This window comes from Cygnus atratus, chromosome 3 (assembly GCF_013377495.2).
Source record: "Cygnus atratus isolate AKBS03 ecotype Queensland, Australia chromosome 3, CAtr_DNAZoo_HiC_assembly, whole genome shotgun sequence".
In the NCBI taxonomy this organism is placed as follows: domain Eukaryota; kingdom Metazoa; phylum Chordata; class Aves; order Anseriformes; family Anatidae; genus Cygnus; species Cygnus atratus.
This window is the reverse complement of record NC_066364.1, coordinates 46,459,281-46,468,634: the sequence shown is the minus strand read 5'-3', so window position 1 is coordinate 46,468,634 and position 9,354 is coordinate 46,459,281.

Sequence of the window (9,354 nt, the reverse complement as noted above, 5' to 3'; positions counted from 1 at the left end):
CTTAGCAACCTTCTCAACCTATGTGAAGCAGCACCTGGTCCACAGGAGCAACAGCCTTCTATATCTCAAGCAGTGCTCCTCTACTTGCTTTATTTCACTGATCCATTAGGTCTAAACAACCCATTGCCTTTTGAAAAGCAATACCTGAACTATAATCAAATGGCATTTCTTTGGTTATCCATCTTCTCCCTAATCTAAAATCATCAGAATCTGGAATTTCAAGTCTATAAGCAACTTAGTTTTAAGAGTATTTTCCTCTTCACATGAAAAAACAAACAAACAAAACAAAAACATAAATAAATAAATATTGCATCAGGACCATCAGCTTGTATGACATAGGATCTAACTACACCCCTCAAGGACACCCCATAGGATGCTCCCATCCCTATGACTGTTGCAGCCTGAGATGTGTGACTATGCATCATGAGTGCTGGCACACCCACCATGAGAAGTCAGCACCAATTCATTTTTCCTTCTCTTTCATTCATCAAGAATCCCAGTGTGGCTTAAGTTTGAAGAACTGTATTAAAAGTGAAAGTAAGAATGAATATGAAAACAAATCTGTATTTTTTTTTTCTGTCAAGCATGTGCAAGTAGAGATTTAACTGTATTTATGCAAATGTAGCTTTCAAAGAAGCTTTTCTCTTAGTCTTAATTATGAAAATCCTCTCGAGCCTTTCAGTCCACAGTGAGCTATGTTGCTGTTTTTCATAACTGAGACAATTTGAGTTATCTTGGAAATCTCGAGCTGCCTTCTGCTTGATGCCCAGAAGACTTTGTTGCAGCTCTGCTCAGGGTCAATTGTTCCTTAGACTTCTTTGAGACTCTATTCAACATGACAAGCAAATCAATCTTTTCAGTTCAGGGGCTGATGAAACTCAACATTTTATAAAACATTGCCATGAGAGTATGAACTGAGTAGATGGCTTTCAGGCCTGTTCAATGTCACTTTACACTACTTTGCTAGGATTTCTATAAATGCAGAATAGTTGAGGTTTTTAAGCACAAATAAACAGATCAAGCCAAATAATAAGATATCCTTTTTATAATGATATGCTTATGTGACACACTCTTTCTGGCCCCTCTCTCTCCCCTGTTTGCATATACATACACACAAACACACTTTGCATTTAAGAACTGTCATATGACTCTATGTACTACTGGACATAATTAGTGGATTTGATATGGTGAACAGGTTTGAATGAGATCATGTGATCAATAATTATATCCAGTTAGATGACTGAAAACCATATTATTTTATTAGAAATTTTCCAAATAATAGCATCAGATGGTGATATAAATATATAACCTAGTATTAGTGCATGAGAATTTCATCACCTGTCATTAATACAAAACCCTCTGTGCTTACTGAAGTGATTTGTTATCACATTTCTGCAAAGAATGTACCTGAGTTATTCTTTCATTACAGATCCCTTTCAATACTCTCTCTCCTGATAAAGCAGTGAGTGAAGTTTTGCTTCATTGGGACTCCAGACTTTGCAGTGACTGCTTGCTTAAGCTTCGAAGTGTGGGATGTGATGTAATCTCATGCTAGCCTGTTTGAGTGGGGTGAAGTAGAACAAGATATCAGAAACATTTTATGATTTTAGGCGTGTAGTTTTTGTGCACCCAACAAAGCAAGAAAATGTTATTTTCTGAAAATCAGACACTTTCAGGGCATCTCAAGTTGTGTACTGAAAACACCCTGTATGTCCTTAGTTATTTCTGAAAACAGTATTCTGAGGATTTGCACAGTTCTCTTTCCATACATGTGGCCAAACATTATGATCAACTGTGGACTGAGGATCTTTGAAACGTATGATGAGCTGAGCCCCTTGGCTGTGGAAGGGCTTCCTTGAGAAGATCTGTGCATTTGGAAAATCTGTCCTAAACCTTCTGAACTTTGAAATTATTCTGGATTGAAACATGGTGGGGTTTGAGATGGACAGGAAATAAATAACCCTGGAAATCTGTGTAGTTTTGAATTAGAGGAAATTAAAATTTCAGAAAAAATATCTATTCCCTCCACCAGAGATCCTCTCCTCTGTTCATCTGTTCCATTCACCCCAACATGCACCTGAGATTTACTGTTTGGTTTTGGTATTTTTGGATGACATTTTACCCTCCTTTTCTCTAAGTGCTGGCCGCACGTGATTCCCCTCCTGTTCCTCCCCCATTTCTATCCTTCCAACTGGCAAAGGTGGTATTTCAGAAGAGAAAATGCCATGCTGGATGACTGTATTCTCAAGTCTTAAATATTTTGAGAGAGAGATTGAGGGAGAGACAGCAAGTGACTTCGCTTGTATTTTTGCAGAGCATAAATAAAACAATAATCCTTTTCAAGAGAGTGATTGCTTCAGTTTGAAGACAACACTAACATTTATACATTTTCTGTGTTTCACAAACAAGAATATTTTATTTAAAATTGATTAATGTACAGTATTACAAATTACATATGACTTTGAGTTCTGCTTAGTTTCATTTTGGAAATAGATTTATCATCAGAAAGTATATCTGATGTACTATCAAATTTCAGATTTTATACTCTCTCTATTGGCCCTCCAGTTAATTAGGACTTCTACTAACCTATTTTCTGTGTATAATCGAAATTCAGATTAGCTGATTTTACAATAACTTGTAACCAAATTCATGTGAACTATTTGTTCTTGTCACAGTTTAGTCCAAATTTCTTTCTTCTGTTTTTTTTTACAGTCTTACTGGATTTTTATGAAAAAAAGAAGAAGAAGAAGAAGAAGAAATATGAAAAAGCAACACATATAATTAAAATGTAGTATTTTCCAATGTTAAGTGAAGCTTACAAGGCTATTAAATAAGTTCTTTTTCATAATGTAAAGGGAAGATGGTGCCCATCAGGAGTAACTCAACACATGCTAGCACTGGGTCTTAATGAACTTAGTAAATCTGGGTTATTTTTGATCTCCAAGAATACTTTGTGACATGACTACCATCACTAAATATATAACAAAATTCCTAGATTATTGCTAATGGCAAAGTTCAGACTCCTGGTTTTGATATAATATATATATATATTTTGAGAACCATCAGAATCCTACACTGAAAATCCATAATATACTCTTTTTACTATTTATTTATTCCATTAGGTAAGTGTCTTTGACAAAACATGCCTATTGCTGAGTATTTAAACATGGACAATAGTATCAGGCCATTAAACTTTGTGATACAGGATAAGACAGAGGAGAAAGTAATTCATCTTCCACAAAGTCTAAAGAGCATCAGAATTTTTTCATCTCTTTCTTGTGGTACAGACTATGAGAAGGACAGAAAATAGCACAGACTAAACTAAGCTAATGACAATGATCTTGAGAATGATGAAATCCTGAACTTATAATGTTAATATTGTAATATACTAAATTCTCTCAGATATTGAACATTGCAGATAACTAAAATACTATTTCCTCTTAAGAAAGTTATTGGAAAAAGTGAAGGGATTGCAATATAATACTTGATAGAAAGACTTCTGAATGCACTTAGCTGTAGTAGTTACATATTCTCAGGTTGTCTTTATCCATATGCTTATAATCTCCTACAAATTTGTCGGGCCCAATAATTCAACTCCCAAAGACGCTTATGCTCAGTATGCTTTAAATAGAGTTATATCTGAATAGGGCTTGAAGCTAATGCTTTGCAGAGAGGTCATTGGAAGGTTTCAGATCAGGTTCCATTATAAAATTCTGTTTTTATACTTTCATTAATTCCTGTAACATCCACCTTTATGACATAGCTTTCCATGCATGAGAGAGTATTTGGATTCAGCAGAATCTTTTCAGCAGCCTTTGGGTTACAAAGAATCCTATTTAAATATATGAAGTAAATCATACATTTTTTTATCCAGATAGGAGGAAAGGGAAATGTTTCAAACCAAACCAAATTTTACACTTTAAATTGTTCATGTACAATAGGCTCATAATGAGCAGCTGAATCAATCTGAAAAGATTTAAGGAAGTGTTCACATCATCCAGTCTTAGGCAGCGGATATGATCAGCCTATTACCCAAACTCTTCCTATTGTCAGGCTCTTCAGAGAGCTCTGATTTACATGGTCTGAGTCACCTCCGGGGAAAAAAAAAAACACCACTGTTTCTCTCTCTCTGTTGGCCATTGCAAGATTGCAGAGAGAATAATTGTTTAAATTAGATGGCTAAAGCTGGATGGTATGAATACCCTCTTTCATCACACAGCAGAGATATTGCCAGTCTTTATAACTGAGCCCTAATATTTGCATGAAGTGGAACTGGTCATTCTTTCCCAAGGTTTCACAGATATCATGTAGAATGCCAGAATGAGGACCTAGAGTTTAGCATTTAGACTGTACTGGATTTAGTAATATTGCAGTTTAAAAATGTTGTTCAGGTAGCTGTTCTGATATATTTACAAAGTAAATACATGTCTTTATTCTTGTGGAGTGCCCATCAGAATTAGGCTTGTCAATGAAACTGAGGAGCTCAACTCTTCTTCCCCTGTCATATCACCTGTGGTTGCAGTGCTCAGTTGGCATCCCATGGTGAAGGGGCACCTCTACAGCCTTCTCTTTATTTTGAGGATTTCTGTAGCCCTGGTACAACCCTATCATTGTTTTTTCCCTATTAGATACTGTCCAGTGTTTCTTGGCCATTGTATTGGTGTGATGTTTGTCATGGTCTGTTTAGTTTGTGACAAGCACATGCACATGATATTAAGAATTTGCCTGTTAGGCTCAATTTGAGCTGAAGAAACTTGAAAAGCAAGCAAGATTCAGTACTCTTGCTTAAAAATAGTGTATATAGTATTATTGTAGGTTATATATTGTTAATATGTCAAGTGATTTTAACCACAGTTTCTATCACAAGGTAAGAAATCTTGACTGAACTAATTACTGGTTTTAGTCTTGCACCATTTTTATACTTTCAAATAATTTTCCTCAGAAATACTTGATTCTTTTTTGTTGTTAACTATAGACATGTTGATCTGCAAATAAATGTAAACTACTTGTTAAACCTACGCAATGCTACTCCTTAATTTAACATTTTATCATTAAATTGTCAAATAACATTTCTTATTTATTGTCTGATACTTTTATTAATCTTTGTGTTAAACTGCTGTGGATGGAAACTGAAATTTTCTTAAATTGGAATTCTATTTAATTGCAGAAATTGCATCTTTTAAATCCCTTTATTAATGGAATAAAATTATTTTAAATAGACTAGGGACATTTTAAAATTAAAACATTTTGTGTCTTGAGCTAACTGATTTGTTAATCAGAAAGTATTCATTGTAGCTAGTGAAGTAAATGGGTTGTTTATGGTTACAATCTCTCCAAGACTTTAAAATGATTAACTTTTAGTCTTCCATGGCTTGTTTTTGTTTGTAGATTGGTTGAGGAAGACAAACTCTCATTTTTAGTCTCACTCAGTTTCTATACTTTGAATGAACTAAATACTGTACAAAATTGCTAAACTACAGTGAAGGGGAAAAAATCTTCCAGCACTCGAGAAACAGCAGCTAAAAGAATTTAAAATTTCAGCTTTTTTTTTTTCTTTTACCCATGATCTAACCTGATGCCCTCCCATCAGTTCCCTGTTCTGCCAGCATACTATTTTTATATAATTAAAAGTGTTTTTATAACATTTTAAGAGTGATAACCTTACTCATTATTGCAAGTTTAACTTTAGAAATGAAATTCAGCTATTTCAGTCCATTTACTTAAATAATAGTCTCTTAAATCTTAGTACCTGAGTATCACCTGAATGTGTTCAAACTCACAATATTTTTTTTTCCTTCTTCTTCAGAAAGTATAAACCAAACCTGAATAACTTACAGGGTAGGTTTTGTGCTGAGGACGTTAGAAAAACAACACGAAGAGATGAAAGCAATTTTGCCCGAATAGTCTAAGGTACAAACCCAGCTCCTCAAGTACGTAATTGAAATTGATTTAATGTGAAATCAATTGAACAGAATTGATTCCTATTGAAATCAAGGAGACTACAGACAAGAGTAAGAATTAACTACTTGAGGCAGAATGTCCAGTCTTTTGCAAATAGTTCCTAGCTACACAGATAGAGAAATTGAATACTGTTTCAGGAAAAAAAAATCTCTGTATATTTCTCCTTTTTGAATGCTGAAGTTTCTACAAACAATACACTTCTTTTGGATAAACTCAGACTATGAAGTCTTAACCATGGGTCCAGCTGCAGAAAATCAAGGTAAGGTACTCAACAGTTCTCTTTATCAGTTTGAGTGCCTAAATTCAGGTTACACTTCAGGTTAAAGATTACACTCTGAATATAATGAATATGCTGTAAAGGTGTGTAAGCAGCCAGACTGGCTGGGGTAATGCATCCTACATCCAGTGAGAGTGTGTGTATGTGTGTGTGTGTGTATGTGTAAAACTATCACAGTTGATTATCATCTTAATTCTTCTCTTCGATCGCAAGCAATTTTTGAGAGGATGCGGAGCCACTGTGCCACTAGATGTTGCTAGTGCCTAACAAAGTAAGACAGCATCGAACAGAAGAAGAACCCAAAAAACATGCAGTCTCTGATATTTGCATCAATCACCACAATACTCTTTAAAAATAATTCACAGATTAAATCTAAAATCTTTAAAACAAATGCCAAAATGAAAGAGGAAAAAAAGCATCATGAACTGCTATTAAAACTTACAGTATCAGAGCTACTGCATTTCTGGGAACAGAATAAGAATAAGAATATTATTTTATCAAAAACCTTTGGTTTTCTAAGACATTTTTTTTATCTAACTCATGAAGTGCTTTCTGTTAAGTAAATTCCCATCCTTTAAACAAGCAGAGTGCAAATTCCTTAATCTTTCTGTTCCAAAATCTTAGGCTTGTGCCTACTTGAGGTCAATGTTTAAATGAGTTTGCTGCTCTTGGCTGAAATATCATGGATGCTTCGTGGTATTTAGTTCAGTTTATCTTGCCTTATGGACACTTAGAAGTTAAATAGAAGAAATGCTAATTAGGTCAATATGGAAATAAATCTGCAGAGCCGTTAGAAGATGCTTGCACAGTGTCTACTGAAGCAGGTGTAGTTTTCATCTAGGCTTGCAGTATTTCACTTTCAGAAACAAATAGATTAATAAAAGAGCAGGAAAAACCTTTGAAAAGTAAAGAATTGGCTCTTATGGGAATCAGTGAAGGTTGGGACCAAGGTCCTTAGTATGATAATTCAGAATGGGAGGAGATATGTGTAGAGAAGAGTTTTGCAAGGTAACAGGCTCAAATAGGAGCAGAGCAGATGACACAGCCACATACTCCCTGGAGTGAATATTCACCTTCGCTTTGGCCTCACTGAACAGTTTAGAGTATGTTTAGCTTTGAGTAGTCACACTCGTTAGATTTCAGAATTTTCTCTTTTATACCTGATTCACCCAACTGAACAACAGAAGGATACGATCAACATCAAATGCTTTTTTTTTTTTAAATTGTTAGTAGCTTGTTGATTAAATATGAAGTGGGCATTGAGAGGTCATTAACACTGTGAAATGGATTTCTGACTTGTTTAAAAAAGCAGCATGTACTTTTGTCTTTAGCTCTGTGGTGGGTCTTAAGTGAATAATGTCTTTGCTGATCATTTTATTTTTGCATTTGGAGGTGATGTATTCTACCAGTTATGCTCTACAGGAAATGGTTGAAATTAGTTTTCATTAGTTCATTTATACTGTACTTCTCTGCAGATTGTAGCTTGACCTCATTTTACCATCAGAATCTGTAAAAACTTTAAGCCAATCATTTTCAAATATGTAATTTAAAAACGAATCTCAGTAAAACAGCATTGAAATAGAATTCTGCTCAAGCCTTCTAGACACTGCTGTCCATGTATAGTAAAATATTTTAAAATTGTAACTATTTTACAATTGTTTTTTAATCCACAGTATACAGAAATAAACATTAACGTTACCTTCTACACATCTTTTTTTGTTCCTTTTCCTTGTGACATAAGCACATAGATATGTGCACACACATACTCATATACCATAAAGCTAATAAAGATGTCAACCACTGCACTCTGTTATGAGCTGTGACACATAACACAAAGCACCCTGCCTCCTCCTGATACTGTCATTTTATGTAAGTGCTGGCTTCACTTCTGTTTTTATTAGCTGATGCATCAGCACCCTGCACCCAGGAAGAGATTCAATAAAGTCAGTTAACTAGGTTACCCTTTTAGGCAGCAAGGAAACTGGAGTATAGGAGCTGTCTAGGACCACAATCCTGCACAAGTTGCATTATACTTTTTGCAGATAATGTTTTTTGAGGGGCTAACAGAGGCAAAGAGGCATACTGAAGTTCTCAGCTCCTTGCTGGGCTTTTGTAGGAGGATTAGTTTGGGTAACACAGCTGAGCAGCAGGACATGTTCCTGTGAGCTGGCAGATCCACGTGCCTCCTGAGCCCACTGCCATCCACCACGGCGTGCAAGAGGAGGGGGGTGAGGGCTGCCTGCCAGCAAACTGAGCCGAGGGAGAGCCATGCCCCATTTTCCAGAGAAGCAGTGAAAACCACCAAGGAGACTTCTCCATCTGCACAGCAATTACATACCAAAGCCAATATCTGCGTTTTCAGTGGATATATAAAGCTACTGTGTTCTAGATTTATATCTAGCTGGTAAGAATGGGCTTGTCTTCTTTTGGCCTGAGTATGTTAGATGGCTTTCTTTCTCCGTGATTCAGTAACGGCTTCATTCTTTACAAGCAAAATGTGCGTATCACTGATGTTGTTCCAAAAAATAGATGGTCCAGGGCCACCTTTGGGGAATTCTCTAAACAGAAGAATCAGAAATGATCGTCTCATGCTGGGTGTTGAAGCAGTCTATTTGCATGCTGAGAGTGCTGAAGGAGGACCTGGAAAATTCCCTGTGCATGTATTTACACAATAGACTACAGCTGCTTTGAGTCATCGGCATGGTGGTTCAGTAATGTTCAGTCTCAAAAGCTTTCAGTATGTATTTACATACTGGAGTTTGCATTGTAAAAGACCTGTAAATGTATGCTGCTTATGGTGAGGAGGTTGGTACCCTCACAGCTTTGTTGTGTGAGCAGGAACGCAGCTTTGCTTCCATCAACAATTTCCCCCTTGCTGCCGTGTGAGCAAGTTTGGAAACCTGTTTGGTGGAAATGCTTTCTGCTCCCAAATCTGAATGCAGCAGAAAGGGTGTGTGCTCCCACATGTTCTCTGTGTACCTCTAAAAAGGCAGAGAATTTATTCTTTTCTCCTTCTAAAACAAAAGCCCTCCACACAGTGCAGAGGCATAGGATAGGTGGGGGTGCTATGGATCAGTCATATGGAAAGTACTGTGAAATGACTTACAAAAAGGCCA